This window comes from Cyanistes caeruleus, chromosome 3 (assembly GCF_971803275.1).
Source record: "Cyanistes caeruleus chromosome 3, bCyaCae1.hap1.1, whole genome shotgun sequence".
Taxonomy (NCBI): domain Eukaryota; kingdom Metazoa; phylum Chordata; class Aves; order Passeriformes; family Paridae; genus Cyanistes; species Cyanistes caeruleus.
Genome location: NC_141703.1, coordinates 49,253,966 through 49,274,618, shown reverse-complemented (window position 1 = coordinate 49,274,618; position 20,653 = coordinate 49,253,966). Strand labels below are relative to the sequence as shown.

Here is a 20,653-nt window from a genome sequence, read left to right as displayed (position 1 = left end):
TCCCTTCTCCCTCTAAGCTCTTTCACAGTCTGGGTTTTTTTTTAATGTTTGCCTATGGAAAAATTCTTTTAATCTGGTATGAGCAGTTCTGAATACTGTGGTAAGGGTTTAATCCTTGTTAAAGATAGTGGATAAGACTTGCAGAAATGTAATTTAAAAAATGAAGTATTATAATAATACCTTACAAGAAAACTGATTGTCAATGAATATTTACAACATTTAATTTGATATGGAAACTGTTCAGCTTATTTTAGACTTGGAGCAAAATTGTTAAATAAATCAAAAGCATCACTTTTCTTTATGATTTGTGATTACCAATGTAAATCTGAAAGGCTGAGGTGGTACTTCTGATACTTATCTGAATGGATTTGAGGCTTATGTATGGTGTTCCCAAAGGACTGCTGGTCTTGCCACTCCGAGTCAGGTGTTTGTCTCTGAGTGTCACATCCCCTGTCAAGGGGCATGTGTTTGTGTGTGAGTAGAAACTAAGGACTGAATTGCACAAAGGGTGATTGGCATGTTTATGGAGGTGGGAGTTTTCCTGTGAAATATCAGTGGCTTGGTTCTGAAATATATTTAGTAGATTTTCATATTTCAAGACTGCTGTGTCTCCTAATAAGAATTTTATAACCAGTTTCTGAGAGATTAAGGTGAAACTTTACAGACAGGTGTTTTAAGATAAATGAGGTGAGACAAAAATCATCTTAGAGAATCTTGATTTGTTACAGTATGAACTGTTTTTATTATATTGGGACAAAAGGATGAATTCACTGTCTCCAAAAAAATCCCCCACAATCTTTAGTGGGTTTTGCTGGAAACCTGTCAAGTTAAATATGAAGGATTGATTTGTGTCTTAAATTACCAGTTTTATCAAAGAGGAACAGGCAGTAATCCTTCTGTAAATATAGGGAAAAAATGCTGTGAAATGACATGTAACTGCTTTAGTTAGAAAGAAATCTCTTGTAGGTGGATCGGCTGGTAGCCTGTTGACATGCTCTCTGCCTGGTTTCAGAATGAAAGTTCATACTGTTTTGAGGTCTGATACATGAGATGGCAATGTGTTTTCCAGTCTTTGGCTCATACCCGAAACGTAATTTCTCACTAATCTGGTGTTTAGGGACTTGGCACCCTTCCAGTACGCTGGTATTCTCTCTGCTGGTTCCTATGTCATGCCAAAAGCTGGAGGGTTGGTAACCTCTGCCGTGCTTAATTTACCCACAAAGCCCTAGCAAGAGTTATTTTGGTGGAGGTTTGCTCCAAGGGAATGGCTGGGAAGGGTTGGAGGCGGTCAGGAGCTGGTGTTCAGCAGCGCCAATAGCGACAAGCTGGAAGCCCGGGGAGGTCAAGATTGCAGAGTGTTGTGCAAGGTATGTTGTCCAACTTGTCCCGACGTTAAACCGCGCACCCAAGTGAGGTCAGCCGTGAAATTCATCCAGTGGGTCTGTAACCGAGGCTTTTTTGGGTCCTTTCAGCACCGCCAGTTCCCTTCCCGGCTCCGTGAGCAGAGAGTAAGGCTGGAATTTGAAGCTGTCACGAGGCAACAGGGGTTTTACATCGTACCTTCTCAGCAATGGTTTAATTAGTGTATTTCAAAAAAGCAGATTTAACTATTGAGTACTTCTTATGGACAGCGGTGTGGGGGGTCTGGGTTAGAGTCAAAAGAGCTGCCAGCTATCCAACCATGTTCTTGTAATTTGTTTCAGTATGAGTTTGCTTCTCCACACGTTATATATCATATGACAGTCCCACAGTGTGTATTAAATGCTTACAGAGTAATTCAAAACTTCTGCATCTGAGCATGCTGTAAAGTGGTGTCCTAACTATGATAGCACGTTTGATGTATTTAGGAGGTCGGAGAGGGATGGGAGTGAAGTTTTATTCCAAGAAATGAAGGAAATAAGTTACACAAAGATAACTCTCTCCATTGAAAAGTTAATTATAGAAATAATTTTATTACCCAGAGGGCAAGCTATTCTTCAGAGGATTTTCAGAGAGATTTATAGTTGTGTCAGGAGAGAAATGCTGTCTGATCAGGAATTTTATCTGATGTGTCTTTTTTATTATTTAATAGAAATAAGTAATTTCATATATTCAGGATGAATTACAAATGTCTTCAAAACTTGTAGGATGCCTGTCCTCAGAAAAGGGGGACTATTTAGTGTCCTGCTTTTGTGTTATCCTGTTAACTCTAGTTTCATAATTAAAAGTGAATAATTTCTTGTCTCAAAGAAGGAAAACTTTTCATCCTCTGACTTATTTAAAAGATTGCATTTAACTTTTGGATTTCTAACATTCCTAAGCAAATTCATTTAGCTGCTGTCACCTGAGGCTAATTGCCCACATCTTAAAGCAGCTGTGATATGTTGTATGGGATAACATTAATGTGTGCCTGAAGCAGTGTGTATTTTGACACCACAAGAGGACTGCTGTGTTCTGTTGTTGCATCGCTGTTAGCACGGGTTTTTTTATCTACCCAAAATAGATTAAATAAACTGTTGCTTAGAAAAGTCAGTTTAACAGGGCTGGGGTGGCAGAGAGCAGGGTGCTGGTAGGACACATGCCTGTACTGTCAGGTGTGACAAGGTGCTTGCTTTGCCTTGGATGTCGAAAATTGGTCAGAGGAAGGTAGCATTAAAAGGGTGGGTCTGCTTCTGCTGCTAAGGAGGACATGAGAGTTGTCATCTTATGTAACAGCAAAACCAGTCTTTCACACTGTCTGGGAGGTTGCATCTCTGTCCCTGTCACACTTGTTCAATTGATCTAACACCTCTGGATGCTGGGCAAGTCCTTGGGAGAAACACCTACCATTTGAAGAGGATGAGCTCTGTGAAGTGGTGTTCCATGGGCTTCTCCTGTTTCTGCTGCCTGGCAGTTATGTGTGGTATCTCCTTTTTACCTTGAGGGAACTCATATGCCCTCAGGCTGTTGGCATCTCAGACTGCCATCCTGTCCCATCTGTGTCATCCCTTCCCAACAGGAAAAGTTATTTTCTCCATGTACTTTATTTCTGAGTATGTTTGCTGCCTTTTATCATGCCTTCACTGATAGCACTGTCTAATCAACACCACCACAAAGCCATTCAGAGTTACCAAACTCTGTTATGTGGTGCAGCGTTCTTGTGTCACCTAAGTTAAGGTCAAGACTCTCGATTCTTCATTAACAGAATCTGTTTTGAGAAAATAATCTTTCTATCTGGTGAGGAGGTTAAAACTTTCTCTTGTATTTTTCTCTTGCAACTGAGATGATGCACAGGCATGATGTCTCTATAATTACTAGAAGTAATCTGGGACAAGAGAAGCAAGAATCCTCTTACATACCCAGACTTTCAGTTCCAAGTGATTATGTGATTATCCTTTTTGCAAAGAAAAAGCTTCTTAAAATTTTATTGTTTAGAAGTTTATGTGAAAGAGGCTGGCTGAAATTACTGGTTGCTGCTCCAAGCCTTGCAAACTTTGTGCTTTGCCAGATCAGCAAGATTAGTAGTTGGGTGGTGTGGAAAAATGGTCCTGGCATGGATGGTTTATTTTCTGCCAGTGAAAATGGGAGTGTGGATTAATGTCTGAGATTTATAGTTCAGTCTTTCTGTAAATCTGCAGAAGTTATTGCTCAGTGGTATAGTACTGCAATATGTCATGTGTTCCAAGAAGGATCATCCAGATGGACTATTCTTCACATACCCTGTCTGGCAGTCATATGCATATCCTCTTGTTCAGTGGCTAGTTATTTGTGTAAGTGCATATGTGTCCCCTTCAGTTCTTTTGGTATATTTAATTTTTGTTTTCAGCATAGAGTTTTATTATTTATAATTGGAGATATTGTTTTAAAACCCAGCAGTTAGTGAAGATTTTTGCAACTTATTTATACTTATGCAAGATTGTCTTAATACTGCATTTGATTATTTTTTGGTTCTGTCAAAGTAAGTCTGTAATACAAGCTTAGTGACTCTCAGTTGTCAGGATGGTTACTATTTAAAAATGTTAAGCACTTCCTTACCCAGCTTTTTAGGGGTGACACACCCAGTTGTTCCCAGCTGTGGAATGGTTCTTAATAAAATCATACCACGGAGTTAAAAGGGAGAGTTCACATAGGCAGACACCAAATGTCAGTTCTGATGGAGTTTATCTCAATTATCAGTTTTAAAGGAGGCAGCCTGAACACTCAGACTGAGAATGTAAATTCAAATTTATCTTTGAAGCAAATTAAGTCTTCTACATGCAAAAATTTATAATTCTGTAAAATGAGCTCTCCAGTTGAAGAATATAATTAAATTCTAATATTAAATCCAAAAAATGGTGGGTTAATAGATTAAAATATTAAATTAAGAAAAACAAAAGAAAATTCACTGCAAAATCCTAAATAGCAAACTTTTTTTTAAGCTACCACAGCCCTGAGTTCTGATGTTGAAGTTTTACCATACTAATTTCATTTTTCAATAGTAGACAAAATTAAAATACTTGGCTCCCATTAATATTATTAATTATATTATAATCCATTATATTTAGAGTATGTCTGGAATGAAACTCAAGAACTGGGGCCCTACCTGGAGCACTGTGTCCAGTTCTCAAGCACCCAGCACAGGAAGTGTGTGGACCTGCTGGAGTGACTCTGGAGGAGGGCCATGAAGATGAACTGGGAGCAGCTCTCATGTGAAGAAAAGCTGAGAGAGCTGGGGTTGTTCAGCCTGGAGAAGGCTCCAAGGAGACCTTCCAGCCCCAAAACAGGCCTAAAAGAAAGATGGAGAGGGACTTGTCACAAAGATGTGTAAGATAAGACAAGGGGTAGTAGTTTTAAACTGGAAGCGGTTGTGTTTAGTTTTAGATATTGGGAAGAAATTCTTTACTGTGAGGATGGTGTGGCACTGGAATAGATGGAGCTGTGAATGTTCCATCCCTGGAAGTGTTTGAGGCCAGGTTGGATGAGGCTTTGAGCAATCGGGTCCGGTGTGGAAGGTGCCCCTGCCCTTAGCAGAAGGATTGGAACCAGAGGTCTCTTGCAAGCCAAACCATTTTAGATTTAGAGACCATTTAAGGTCTCTTTGCAACCCAAACCATTCTGTGATTTTTTTTTTCCCAAGATAGCTGGAAATATCTCATCACCTTGCAGAACCTGGTATTTGAATAAGGCCTTCATCTTTTTGTTGGCCTGCACTTTTTCCACATATTCATTATCAATCTTGTAATGTGTTAATTCTATAAAGCAAACAGAAAACCTTTTTGGAGAAGTTTTGCTGAAGTGGAACTAAATGCATACATGAGATGAAATAACAGAGCTCTGACTTTGGCCCTGGCATTTCAAAATTTTGGGTAAAAAATTTTTGACTTAATCCATTCAATGTTTCTTTAACAAAATCTTTTTTCATGAATTCCTAAACCAAAAGCAATCCTGGAAAAATTTAAATGCCATGCTTTCTGTAACATAAAGCTCTATATAACTAAAGCCAACTGGAGAGAAGTAACAACTGTTACATGCCAAATTCATCCTTGTGTTCCTGTATTTCAGCTGAGCTTTTGAGACAGGCTATTTCAGTTCAGAGATAATACTTTTTGAATTTAAAATGCCGCCAAAAAAAGTTGTTCAGAGAATAAATGCTTTCAAAATAAAACCTGAGCAAGTTAAATAGCTGCTGTGTGGTATTGCTGTAAGCACATACTCTGTACCTCTTCCATTTGGAGCAGGTTATATTTCATGGGGTGTTCTGCTTATATGAGAGTGAACTATTTTACCAACCGTAAGTATTTTAAACATATGTACAGAATCATTACTTTGCATATCACAAGTCTTGTCTCTTATTAGGAAACCCTCTCCTTTTAGGGGAGAGGGTTTAGGGAGGGCAGAAGGGAAGACTTCTAGCATTGAGTTAAGCTAAACACAGTGTGCTCTAGTACCTGTCTTCTTTGTCCTGTAATTTAAATTACAATACTCTCAGTGCTTCCTTTCAGTGAAGAAATTGCCTTACTTGGCCTTTTGGATACAGCCACTAACTGTGCACCTCTAATAGGATTCCTAAAAGTAAGATTGAAACAGTAGCAGAAAGCTGAAAGCAGGGGTAACTTCTCCCAATGCTAGGTTTAGTCCCTTAGCAAATTACTGGTTTTATGGTAGGAAGTAGCTGTACACTATTTCCTTATATAGTATATAGTGAATTAAAAAATATTATTTTTTAATAGTAGTCGATGTTTCTTGCAATTTGAATGTTCTTCCTGTCTAGTCCTGGGGAATATGCTGTATTTCCTGATTCCACTTGTATTTCCTGCTCAGGGTGCTTTTTTTGCTGGGTAAACAAAGGCAAAGTGAAATTTCTCTTCTGTGGGATGAATGCTAACACTGATGGGCAGACCAGTGAAGAAAGCAATCTACACAGAAATTCCTAAAAAGATGATCTTTTTTGAATGGAAAACTGTTGCCAGGGCTCTTGGAAATTTGTTTTTTGGAGAGCTTTAATTGCAAAAGCAGTATCACATCTCAGTCTTTGGAGGAACTTTTTAGGTTTGCTTTATCAGTATCACTCAATTCTTTAAACTGTTTGGCAAACTGGCTACCTGAAAGCTTGAGATGTGATGATGAGACACTCTTTTTGGGACTTGTATCCTATTTTGCTCTTCAGATAGAGCTGTTGTATTTTGCTCAAAGAAGGCAGAGTCAAATACCCTGAAAATGGATACTTGGAAAACCAAATCAAACAGAAGTAAAGCCAACCAATCAAGACCCCAAACAAACCCCAAAAACAACAATGAAAGCAGAGAGAATGCAGATCTGTTTGTGGACAGAGTTCAGAGCTAATGCTTTCTGTGGATAATACTGAATTTGTAGTCTTCTTACATATCTAGTATATTTGCTCAGTTATTATATCATCTAGAAATTTTCTTTTGCTCAAGAATTTAATGCTTATTATAAGAGAGTAGACAGAGCTGAACCTGAACTTGCTGTGCTGATTCTTCCAAGAAGCATTCATTTTAATGGGTTGAAAAACTTATTTTCTAATTTGGCCTCAAAATAAAAAAAAACCAAACAACTCAGCCAACTCAAAGCACTCACACAACATGGAACCACCCTTTCCTGTCTTTTTATTTTGTGTAGAATAGAAAGTTGTGAGTTGGATGGAAGCCAAGTGCTTCAGTGCACAAAGTATGAAAATGATTGGACCAAACTTGTACCTGCTTAAATTCTCTTGCTTATACCTAAGTGACTGAAGAGTCAATCATCCCAAAGTCTTCAGAATTTTAGAAACTATCTTTGAATTCAAACTGAGGTGAAACAAATGAGACAGCTTTTTGTGGGTCTTGAAAAGTGAAATGCAATCCATTTAACCAAAATTTAATTAGGGCAATTGATGAGGCTTTTCCTCCATTTATATTCAGGGAAATAACATTTATTACACATATGGTTGTAATAGACCTTTATTGTGGTAACTAAATTTCCTAGTGACAGTTCCCTTGAAATGGAAAAGTGCAGCACCCTCACTTCTGATTGACTCTTACAAACTTGTAGAAACATTTCTAGTGTGTAAATTCTCTTTTTGCTATAGATATTGTCAAAGAATGCATTTGCTTACTGGATATAGCTATGTTCTAAATATTGAAATTGCTGTATTTGGTTTTTTTTTAATGATATAACTAATTTCAAGATCACTCATTTCACATTTTTTACTTTTTTTAGTACTTAGGACAATCATGCAGAAATAAAGAAAAAATTTGTTTCCTTCAGTCTTGTGAAACTGATGTGCTTAGATGTAAAATATTCACCCTCATGCCACTGATCTGTGCTAAGTGTAAATCATTCCAGTAAAAATGTTGTAGGTAATAAAATATGTTCCAGACTTTGGTCCATACCTGCTAGAAATTTACCTCCAATTCTTTAGTGTAAAGTCTATAAAGTGTTGGGTGTGGTGCTGTTTTATCTGTCTGCTTTATTTTCTGGTAATTATGAACAATATTTGAGGTAGATATTTTTTGCTGTTGAGTAATTTAACAGTTAATAATTTGCACTTCCTTTATGAGATTATACTTTTGATAGAGTTTGCTTTTACCTGTTTTGTGTAGATTATTTTGCTGTAAGAATGAAGAACTCTGGAGTTCTGTACCTGTAACTACATGTGTAGGAGTTTGAACAGTTTAGAATAACACTACATTTAGCTAGTTGTATAAATAGCTACATTTATTTAGTTGTAGCGAAAGCAACTCAGGTATCTCTAGTGGCACAGAGCCATAGGCTTGCACTGGAATTCAGGTAGCTCTGCTGCAGAGGTGAATGATTTGCTGAAGAAGATTGCAGTAGCTTTTTGCTGAATTGTGTTGGTCTGTCCAAAGTCCTCATTTTTTGATCCAATTACATTTCAGTAGTATCTGACATAACTTTGGGGGGGTGGGGAGGGGCTACAAAACCATTACTAGTGAAGGCTTTTACAATGCTTTTTCGATGTTTGTTTGTTAACAGAAGTGTCTCTAGCATTTTAGGATTCCCATGGGAATCCATCTAAATCTTAAATACCTGTATTCATTTTAATCCCTTAGCTTCTCAGGATTAAATGCAGTTTATAAAACAATGCATATGAGGGAAGACAGGATTTTTGATGAGTAGCAGCGAGTACCTTACAAAAGAAGGTAAAGAGCCTACATTTTTTGGTGGTGGCTCTTTTTTCCTCCATACAAAAAGGTGCTTGTGTCTGATGTTGGAAATTGAATGACTTAGAAAAATAATTAGCTTGTGTTAGTTAACATCAATTACAAAGAAACATGTATGCAAGTTCACTATTGTATTATTCTAAATTGTATTTTACTGCTAAATTGCTGAAGTTCAGTTAGTTTTTCTGCGGACAACTCAACAGGAAGAGCTTCTATATTTAAATAGTGGGGGAAGCTGACTTCTTGCAGTTTTCCATGGATACGGGAGCTTGCCAGTTAACCATACTCTGTAAATAGAGAAAGTAAAGCTGAACAATGTATTGACAGTTTTTTTATCATACTTCATGCAAAACCCTACTTTTAGCCATTTTTTATCCTGAGCTTTCAGAGATTTCTGTTCTAATTATTATTACTGCTTAGTTGGAGGACTTATTGTGTCCTTTAAAGTGACATTAATTCTTTTGTTCTTTTTTTGCTGTGAATGTTACAGAATGGAATGAAATGGCAATGAAATAACAATTTCAAATATACTTATAAACTGCATTTCCAGAGGGTTGCAGGGCTGTTTTCATGTCGTCACTGAAACCAATTAAACAAAATAATGTCTCACCACATGGTTAGATGATAAGAAGGGGCGGAGGGTTGGAAATAGAGAGCCCTAGATAGCAGCCAAGCTTAACCACACAAAGGCATGTTTCTTTTAAATGATATAGATCTGTTGTCTTTAAGAAACAAAAGGGAAAAAATCCCCAACAAAAACAAAAGAAAACCCAACTAGAGAGCTGATCTCCAGGCTGAATAAGATGAATGATCAAGCTCAGGATCTCCAGCTACCAACATCCTGGTGATCTCCACTCAATTTGCTCCAGTTTATCAGTCTTTCCTGTACTGTGAGACACCAAACTGGAGGCAGCAGCATTATGGAGGTGGCATAATAAGTGCTGAGGAAAGGGGGAATGATGAGGTCTGTCAGCCTTCTGGCCATGCTCCATTTCTCACGCCCATGCACCATTTCATTCAGCCCTGGGTGCTGCTGGCCACTGTTGCCAGAATTGGCTGCTGGCAGAGGTTCAGCCCTGCAGGACCACCAGGCCCAGCTCCCCACCCCGCTCTGATAAGGTCCATCCAAGGGGCAGGAAATTGGACTTTGTGCCCACTGAATGTCATACGAGGTTCCTGCAGAGCCAGTCCTCCCTCCAGCCCTGCCCTCCAGCATATGTATCCCCTCCCTACAATTCCGTCTGCCTGCGGAGGGAACGTGGTATCAGAACCTGACTCAGAAAGCAAAATATTGAAAGCTGCTGCAGCTGGTTTCTGGGACTAGAGTAAGAAAGTTGACTAATGCTGATGATATTTCCTCTTTCCTTTCCCTTCCAGAAAAAACGTCCTGCAAATGTAAACACGCACACACCTTTGAACCCAGTATGTACAGATATGCATCAACTGACGTGGATTCCAATGCGTTATATGATAAAATATTTAGCTGGGGCGGGGAAAGGGAGTCCAAGTTCAAAATACTTCTGCTCTTGCAAAGGCTATTAAATTACAGAGAGCCACTTGTTCCCTGTGAATAACCACTGAAACACGCTTGTCAGATTTATGATGCAGTAATGTATTCTTTTTAACTCTGTGACCTGATGTTGTAAGATGCCCTCAGTTGTGATAATTTTTGGGGGTGAGGGATGTACTCGGTAAAACACTAACTAAAAATGCCCGAGCTAACAGAAGGCACAGTTTATTTATGTGTGATTTGACTTGAAGCTGTGATGTATTTTCAACATGGATCTGTGCAGTTAGAGAATTGAGAATTACTGTACAATTCCACAGACTAATCCTCATCTGTCCAAATATACCAGTGTTAACTACTCATGTAAACAGCTTTTAGTAGTAGTTTTCAGGTCAATTTTTTTTTTTTTTCAGAAACTGCTCTTTTTATGTGTAACATAGAAGGAAATTTGGGTTGCTTTAATGAGCACAAGAAAATCAAAACTATTTCAGTTTTGTGTATGAAATGATGAGTTCTGGAACAGCTAATACTGCTCAGGCCTGAGATAAAGGGGTCAGAAGGTTTGTGAGGGCAGTGTTCAGCGCCAGTCAAAAAAACCCACAGACAAACAAAGGTACAACCAACCAAGCAAAAAAAGAAAAGGACCCAACCTTACTCCAGAAACAAGTATTAGGAATAGGAAAAATAATTGCACTGTACTGTGCTGCTGTGGTTAATCTGGCATTTTCTGGTGTTGTAATACCATATGAAGTTTTGGACTTGGATCATTTTCCCTTTTCTCACTTTCTCACTTGCCCAAATTTCCCCAAAAGCAGAATTGGAGTATCTTCAACCTCATGTCATCTCTCTGACTAAAAGTAGGAATAGCTTCCCCTGCAGGCTTGGTTAAGCACACTGAGAGTCCTGAATGAGAGGTGATGGATGAAGGGGAGAGATGGACAAAGTTGCAAGCTTAAAATAAACAAACAAACGAACAAAAAAACCTAGCAGACAGTGTGGTCAAGTGATTCAACTGGTCACTGCATACCATGTTATATGAATAATCAATGAAGGGGCAGTAGGCTTCCTTGCCAACAGATGATGCAGATGATCAAAGTTTACTTGCATAGTAGAGAACTTTAAAGAAGGGAAATATTTTAAGAGTTACTTAGTATGTGGAAACCACATCTAGTTTAGAGAGTCCACAAGGGAGAAGAGTCTTTCCTGCTCTTTTTTTCGCTCTTCCTTAGGCAACCACTTGGGATTACATGGGAGGATGAGATCCTGGGCTAGATATAGTTTTTTTGATCTGGCCCCATGTGGTTGTTCCTGTGTGTGGTTTTGGAAAGGTTGCATACAGTAAAAGCTGTTTTTAACTTCTATAGCTCTATGGAAAACTCCAAGAAGCAAAACTAAGGAAAAAAATCAAACACAATTCATATGGAAGCAATTAATTTTATTTGATAAAGCAATCAAGCAATCTGCCGTTGCTTTAGCAAATGTAGAACACTGTATGTAGAGCTATCTGAAAAGATAAATAAAATCATGGCAGGCCTCTTAATCCAGACCAGTATCTGACTATTTCTCTATGTGACCAGGTGGTGAAATCACAGGGAAAAAAATGTTATCATTAATTATTAGCAATTTAACATGTGATAGTGTTTCATTAAGCCATTGGAATTCTCATGAAAAGCTTCAGAAGAATAATGAATAAGAATGGCTGAAAGTCTGTTGAAATAAGCTGGTACATGTATTTGCCTATGCTATATTCAGCATCGTTACTTAAAAGCTACTTTTGCTCTCAAAAGATCAGTTAATTTAAGAGGTTTTGTTACTGATTTTGGCATGGAAATTGTAACTGTAAAATCACACATCAGATGGTTATGTAGAAGGCACACCCACACAGGCTGAATAAGCACAGAATAAGATGCATTGGTAATGATGCTCTGCTTGTCCTGCAAAACCCTCTCTCTCTGTGTGTGCAGAACATTTTATTCTTTGAAATCTGAGCTTGCCTCTGGTATTAAATGTTGGCTGCTGTTGAGAAATCATACGAAAGTCACTTACTGATGGTGGTTTAGTAATATTTGCCATTTCATTATGATATTTTTATTCTCTCAAGAGGAACAAAATCTCTTGCAAAAGGATAATTTTCTTTTTATAAACAACATTTTGTCTTTCTGAAGCATGTTCCTCTTAGAGCTGTAAGCAAAGTCCGTAGTCTAATTCTGTTTTCTCTAATACTGCATGAATAATTTGTGAATTTATTCAACAAGCTAGTTTGATAAATTACCTATACAGAAAACGCTAGTTATCAGGGTCTGGCATTGTGATCGTGACCTAAATTACATGACTGCATTTGTAAATTACTTCTATTTTCTGTTCAATACTGTTTTTTTCATTGCTAGGATAAGATTTAAATCAACAAATCCAGGGAATGGTGGCACCAAACAGCACCAGTCTGAGTGTTGGAGTTTGGCTTGCTTGGGTGCCGTGTGAGCAATGGGTGGCCCAGCAGCTGCTCTCGGTGTGCATGAGGCTGCCAGCACAGGAGGGCTAAGGCGGGTGCTCTGTGCTTGTGCTGTGTCAGGTGTGGGCTGAAGCTGCTTGTTAAAATTCCTTCCTTTAATGGACAGTTGTGAGTTTTATCAGGAGAAAAGCTGGAATGAAGGATGAGTACTTGGTTTTTCTCGGAAAGTGTGTTTACACAATGGAGCACTGCAGTGAAAGGGGACAAAGGGGAGAAGTTGCACCCTAAGTCAGTTTGCAGATGACACCAATCTGGGCAGGAGCATTGATCTGTGGAGGGTAGGAAGGCTCTACAGAGGGCTCTGGACAGGCTGGATGGATGGGCTGAGGCCAGTTGGATGAGGTTCAACAAGGTGAAGTGCCAGGTCCTGCTCTTGGGTCTCAACATTCAATGCTCGGAGAAGAGTTGCTGGAAAGTTGCCCAGCGGAAAAGGACCTGGGGGTGCTGGTTGACAGCCAGCTGAACATGAGCCAGTCTGTGCTCAGGTAGCCAAGAAGGCCAGTAAAATCCTGGCCTGTGTCTGCAAGAGTGTGGCCAGCAGGGCCAGGGCAGGGATTGTACCCCTGTACTCGGCACTGCTGAGGCCACAGCTCAAATCCTGTGTTCAATTCTGGGATTCTCACTGCAAGAGAGACATTGAGGTGTTGAAGAGTTCCAGAGAAGGGCAATGGAGCTGGGGAAGGGTCTGATGAGTAGCAGCTAAGGGAACTGCGGGTGTTTAGCCTGGAGAAAAGGAGGTTCAGGGGGACCTTATTGTTTTCCACAACAGCCTGAAAGGAGGATGCAGCCAAGTGGGGATCAGCCTCTTCTCCAAAGTAACAAGTGACAGACCATGAAGAAATGACCTCAAATTGTGCCAAATGGCCAACCAGTTGTGTGGTTTAGAATTGGGGTTTAGGAAAATTTTCTTCAATTAAACACTTGTGAAGCATTGGAACAGGCTGTCCAAGGTAGTGGTAGAGAGTCACCATCTCTGGAGATACTTGGGAGACTTGTAGATACGGCACTTAGGGACGTGGTTTAGTGGTGAAATTACAAGTGCTGGGTTAATGGCGAGACTCAGCGATCTTAAAGGTCTTTTCTAACCTAAGCAATTCTATGATTCTATCTTAATTACAGTTCAGGAGAGATGGAGAAGCAGTGAACACTCAAAATTTCTTCTTGTCACCTGTTGCCCAAGAATGTGTTTGTGCGGTTCCCGTCATTTACAGATGACTTATTACTGTCTGATCGGTCAGACAGGGGAGAGAGAGAAGCCTGCTTTCATCTCCCAGGGCAGGAATCTTTTTGATGGACATGTACTAAAGGCACGTGTACTTCACTTATAGAAGGAGCTTTTGTTTGCAGAATTTTTGTCAGGAAAGCAAATATGTTCAAGCTCCTAGAAACTGTTTGGCCAAGCTTAATTGCATGTAGGTTTTGGCATTCAACATTTAATGGAACATGTTACTGTTATTTGTGCATCTGCAGTCGCAGGAGAGAATGTCCTCCTTAAAAGCTAAAGTAAGCAGCAGTGAACACAGTGGAAGAAAACTACTAAACTTTGGAGGCTTTTTCCTACTTTCACACATGAGAGTACTGCAGCTAATTAATTCAGGTTACTTCAACTCTTGGTAATGTAACTTTAGTTAATGCAATTTTAAATTATGAAGACTCCCTTCAGTTTCAAAACAAGTACATTGAGATTTTTTTTTTAATTTATTGTTTTTACTTTACCTGCAAAAAACTCCATAATCTGCTTTTACTGTAAATGAAGAGGATGTAGCATCTGCTTGGTTTCTAGTTCCTTCTTGTTTGTAGGTAGCCTGTGTGCCACCACTGCTGTTATTAGGAATAGCCTTCTGTAACTCCAGCTAATTTGGGATAGCTGGTAAAGATATTTTCCCGCTGTTTTCATTCTCTATTGCTCAAATGTCTCTGCCAGGCAACTCACAAAACAAACAGCAACACCAGGTCAGCTTCAAACAGTGCATGCTTTGAAGTAGACAGCAGATGACAGTTATGAAAGGTTAGTCTTTAATGGTATTACAAAAGGTAGCTGTACAGGTTTCCATGCATTTGCTTATTAAAGTGTGTAATGCCCCAGTCCTTATGTACAAAAAAATAATTAGGGGGTAGTTCTTAGAAAACATTGCCTTGTACTTTCCCTAGTCATAGAGGACACAGCAGAGATTAGCTTTTGGCCTGAATTTGAAAGTGTGTAACTCTTTTTTAAGTGGTAGTCAACATGGAAAGAATACAGGAACAAAGAGAAGAGCATAAGGCAAACTGGGTATGGACAACTTAAATCTTTTTAGAAGCGAGAGGGCAGAAAAAGTTGTCTTGTTAAATAGAGCAAGTTTCAATCCATTCTAATCTTTGTGCCTGCAACAAAATTAATAATTACCTAAGAGAGTAAATACTGTGATATGGTGTTCATTGGATAATTATATGCTTAATTTTTCAAAGGGAATTACTTTTTTGTTTTAACTAAAGCTCTGTTATCGCTGATGATGCTCACTGGCCAGTCTTCAACTTGTGAAAGAACTTTGGCAAGCTTTGGTTGTACCCATGAAACACAGGATCCTCTACGTAAGCTAAAATTAGCAAAAATAAAAGCCCTTGTGAAGGAAGTAGAATTTAAAAACAATTTTTATTTCTGTAAGTTGCTCTGTAATCATGAATATGTTAGTGAACTTATTTTTGAGAGGAATTGGTATGACACTCAAAATAAGTGTGTATGAGATTTTACAAATTGAAAATCAGCATAGACTTAATTTAAATGTGCATTTATGTGTTTTAAATGGCCTGTTTACTTCACATCTAATCTGTTGAGTTCTATGCTATCAGCATTCATCAATTTTAATGCCACAGCTTTAAAGGAGAAGAAATTTGGGAGTGCATTTGAGATGAGAGTATGTTTTTTTCTCTTTGCAAATAATGATCTCCCTGTGCTTTCAATTCATTATTCTTTTCCTCATGGCTTTCCTTTTTGAAGGATTGCATAGGTTTTTTTGGTAACTTTATTATGCAAAAAAATGTCCAAGTATACTCACCTGTATACCTATCCTGTGTCAGGGTTTTTCCCTCAGGGCCTTAAGTAATAATTATGTGAACTTTTAATAATATTTCAAGTAATTACATGTTTGATATTCTGTCTGGAGTTCATGCAACAGTTTTGTATTTCTTTCCCTAGCAGAAGCTTCCACAGATTCTTTCCTACCTGAAAAAAACTTGGGGCATGTATTTTTACATGTATTCAATGTGCTGTTTTCTAAGGGAAGAGCTTTAAATGCAGTGTGGCAGAAGGCTTCATATTTATCTTCTCTCTCTTTGAGCAGTAAATATCTGACTATTGGAGCGGTTCTGAATTGATGTCTCTCAATAAATCAGCATCCAGCAGATTTAGATTTGTTATAACAGGCTGATTTTTTTATATTGTGAACAGCTTTTGATAGTACTGATTTCCGTTACTAAAGATGATGCTTGCATAACTTGCATGGCAGTATGAGCTATTTTTTAGTATCTTAGGAAACTTGTGTACTATCCTGCTCTGCCATAAATGCATTTCCTTGATGATGAGGACTGTTGTATGTCTTTGCATCTTCACTTGCTAAAAAAAAAAAAGCCTACAAAAGGGACTTCTATTAAATTTAGCTTTTAAATATATTGCTGTAGCAGATTAAGTGGACCACTAACTGCAGCTACACTTAAATGGAGAGAAGATAGTACATTAAGAGTATTCCAGCTATTTTTTCATTACCTTTTCCACCTGTCTTAACTTTATGCAGTAAGAAAGTGGTAGCCTATTACAAAATACTTTCAGTGTTGTATGGTCAACAGTTTGCTGTCTGGCAAACAAACTTGATGATAATGGTCAAGCTTATCATCCATGTGTACTATCTGTGGGTCAAAGAGTGAAGGTATGTTCATCCTGCTCTTTTGTCCTGTACTTTCGAGTGGTTACCTTGCTGTCAAGGAATTGCTGGGTTTTGCTGCCATTTGGTAACCTATTCCTAAGCCATCAGCAGAGACTGATGTATCCTCTCCTCACTGGAGGATACTACTGGGTACTCCTCCACCACACTGAGTTAATTTCTTCCTGTAGCTTTGTTAGCCTGGAGGTGAAAAGAAGGAGGGGACATCTTGGTAATTATTCTGAGTCTCACTGTTGCAAGGTGCACCTTGGTGCTGAGACTGCTGAGATGACTTTGTGTGATTCTTCTGCAATTGTAATTTGTTTTGGGTAGAATTAAGCATAATCAAGAGGAGAAACATCCCACTAATTTTATTGAACTGCCTTTTAATTTTTCATCCTGTCTAGATTATCAGTCCTAATTGCAGGATGATGGTAAAGTCTTGGCTTTTCACTGAATTGTAAAACTATGAATATAGTAACAGCAGTGCTGCTGTTGGAATTTCTGGGTAAAATAGGGCCAGACACTTGAGATCAAAAGGGATACTTCCATAGACAATTCCAAGGTAACAGGTCTGGATGTAGCTGTTGCTAATTCAGCATGCATACTGTCCCATGGGAAGCTGCAGTTTGTAGAAAACTGTTGCTATTGACATACTTTCCAGTTTAACCATTAGTCTGATAATCTTTCCAATGATTAAATGCAATAATGATTGTGCTTCACAGAGGTTTTGAGACACCTTTACTTGAGAATTCCTACATGAGAATCTTAAGGCTTTTGTTAATCTTCCCTTGGTGAAAAAAAGTGTTTTTTGTGTAGAAATTATGAGGGTTGTTGGACAAAGAATAACCCCATCAAGAGCCTGAGGGTTACTTTTGTGTTATTTTGGCTCTATGGTTTGATTGACTTCTGGGAAGGATAGCTTACAACCACCATGTGTGCTTTAAGGAGCCCACTTCTCCAGTTCTTCATCTGGCTGGGCAGTTGGTGAAATTCTGCAGATGGCTAACTGTAATTTCCAAGACTTGATGCATGTAGTATCTTCTTTCTCATGAGAAGGAAGATTCCTAATTTAGCATTTACTCATGCACTCGTTAAAGATGTTGGGAATATTGCCATGGCCTCACTTGGAGCAGAATCTGATCATTTTGTTCCACTCCTTCCCTACCAGCAGACTTAGTTGTAATAGCTTTTTGGAGCATTTTGGTGATGTCTTAATTGGTGTATTAAGCCTTTTTTTCCCTCAGTCATCAGTTTTGTGATACAAATTACATACTTCATGAGTACTGGTGAAAGAGCAGTGTGAGATCATCTATAGTTCCCTGGCTAGGATTGTTTTCCCATATCATTAATTTTCTGCAAGTTTTTATTCTCAGACTGCTCTAACTTTACAACAGAAACTCCTATGTGACTAATAGCACATTTGGTTTCAGTTGTTGGGATGGTCAGAATGAATGTAAACACTCCAGCTTCAGAGCTATATGGTCAGACTAGCTTAACTCTTCTCCCCCCCACCCCTCTTTTTTTTTTTTCTTTTTTTTTTTTTTTTGCCTCCCACACAAGTTTTCTAACATTCTGGCAAAGCAAGTATTTGGACTTTTTCCTATTCTCTCACTTTACAGTAAAGAAGCATTCATTTTTCCAACATTAAAAACTTGGCCAGAAAACCTGGCCCAAAAACTTTAATGTTTTGAGCAAATGTTTAAAAATACCCTCTGACTTGGCTGCTCCAAGTAGCCTCAAAGCACTGTTTTCCTTTGGGGTGGAAAAATTGTTTTTCACCCAATGAAAGTGAATTGGAAAAGGTAATATTTATCCAGTATTATTGATTTTATAACAAATGTTAGAGAAATAAATCTGAAGCCATAGGAAACCTGAATCAGAGTAGCTAAATCCTTAAGGAGCTCCCTTAATTGTGGATGTTTCAAGAGCTAAGGAGGTGAGACTTGCAGAAAATGTGGAAAATAATATATAACTGTATTAGATCTTGTCTGTTGAAAAGGTCATGCTTTTCCTTAAGTGTACTACACTTGGTGAATTCTACTTGATTTTTGTTTCTTGTTTTTGTTTTAATTTTTCTTCACTCCATGTCTTCTGGGAGAGCTAGTTCAAGGGAATACATCCTCTTTCAGTATTTTTTTTCTGTTAACCTTGCATAGATTAATATCTGATTTTGCATTAATTGAGGAGCTCTTTCCTGGATCTAGATATGTTTTTACAAATGCAGACAGATCAAGAAAACATGGGAAATAATAAAATTCAGTTGTTTCTGCATATCTCATTCCTTTTGGATGTATTTGATCGTCTTAAGTTAATAGAGAATGGACTCTAATAGACTTTAATAGAGAGAAGTCAGATTCAGTCTGTATTTCATACTCTAGTGCTCTGTGTGATGAGTGATGATGTTGTGCTCTGTGTTGCTAGGGTAACACAAAGAAACATAGAGAAAATACGGCAAAATTCCAGAAGGGAAGCATTATAATTTTTTTTCAGTGCTTCTTATTTGCTCGTGAAATATTTTGCCAGAATATTACTGAGAAAGCCCAGTAGTATTTGAAAGCTTTTAGTCCAGGTGTAGAGACTAAACTAAATGATTCAGTCTTGTAGTAGTCATTTACTTCTACTTAAGGACAAATGCAGTGTCACTTTATCTTGTTCCCAAAATCTTTGTCATGGACTAAGCTGCTCTTACCTTATACCTCCATTCTTTCATCTTTACTCTGTATCTCTATCAATAAATCTGAATTTTTTCAATGTCCCAGCTCTATGACTCTTTCCCAAAAGCTGTGCTTTTAGTAGTCCCCATTTGAACTGCAGAACCAAAAAACATTTGTTTTTTAATGATATAATAAAAGTTTAGAATGAAAAGAGGGTCTGGTGTATACACTGCCCCTATTCTCTGTCCTCCTGTGCAACAGTTTGGACAACGCTGTGTTGGAATTTCTCTAGAGGGAAAAATGAGTCATTGGAAATCTGTGGAGTGACTCTCAGGTGCTCTAAATTCCATGTGTCCCCAAAATGCAGGGGGTCTGCCTCTTCTCCAGAAGATATAACTATCCCTCCAACATATACGTGGCATTTATGGGTCTTGGCTTTCCTGAGGAGATGATGACTGGAGTGAATCCTGGATTACTTTTATGGGCCAAGAATAAGGCATCTGTAGCTTCTGCTGGTAACTCTGAGTCACCTCAGTGCTGAATTGTTTTCTGGGTATGTGTTATAACAGCAGCAGCCAAGCAGATGCCTATTTGGACTGGTGAAACTGGATGTAAGCACAAGTGTGAACACAGCAATACCCAGTACAAGTTACTGTCAGTCATCTCCTTTTCTTTTTCAGAGGATATCTTCATTGCCAAATATCTGATATAAACTATGCAGCATAGACTTGAGTTCTGGGGCTTTTCTCTTTTTTTTGCATACCCTGAGGAATTGAGTAAACCTTGCTTTTGAGTTTTATAAGCTGTTGTATACTGTTTTGCTTATACACAGGGCACTTCTGCATCATTACCCGTTTGCTTGATACAAGGATAACAAAGGATTACATTTACTGAATCTTTTCCTGCACATGGATCAAGGGAGGAGATTGATTGGAGGAGGTTGTTGGGGTGGTTTTTCCCTCTTTCCTGTATACAGAGGTTATAAAAATACCTCTCTGAGCAAGCAATGTTGTATAAGCTGCCAAATCCTAGCTCTTCCCAAGGGACCACCTCTGAATGTTTTATCCAAATTGAACAATTGTGTTAATCCTGGGGGTTGAGTGTAAGAGAGTGCACATAGGCAGTTGCTAGGAGTAGCTGGTGGGTGGAAAATTTTTTACCCGAATTTACCTTGCGGTGACTTGTTTATCCATACCTGGAGTTGGTACAGACTTGTCTCATCAAGGCTTGGTGGGAATTAATGTGGTCAGTATTGAGGGCTATTCTAAAAAATTACCTCTGGTAGCTGTGTGAGGAAAGTGGGGATGTTGAGACATTCCAGTTAGGTGTGAGAGTTGAGAGTAAAAAGGACAATGCTTTTGGAAAGACTTAATAATGTCAAAAAAACATCAGGCAGCAGAGGAAATGAGTTTCAGTCATGTTTTGAAAAAAAGTGCTGTGAGTTGGCATGGTTGCTGCAGCTT

The 20,653-nt window shown here is 38.5% G+C and overlaps 1 protein-coding gene across 50 annotated transcripts in view; it reads left to right on the top strand.

Annotated features, from left to right (window-relative positions):
* Positions 1-20,653, top strand: part of LMO7 (LIM domain 7) — a 131,612-nt gene that overhangs the window by 57,061 nt on the left and 53,898 nt on the right. The gene's annotated exons all lie outside the window — the stretch shown is intronic.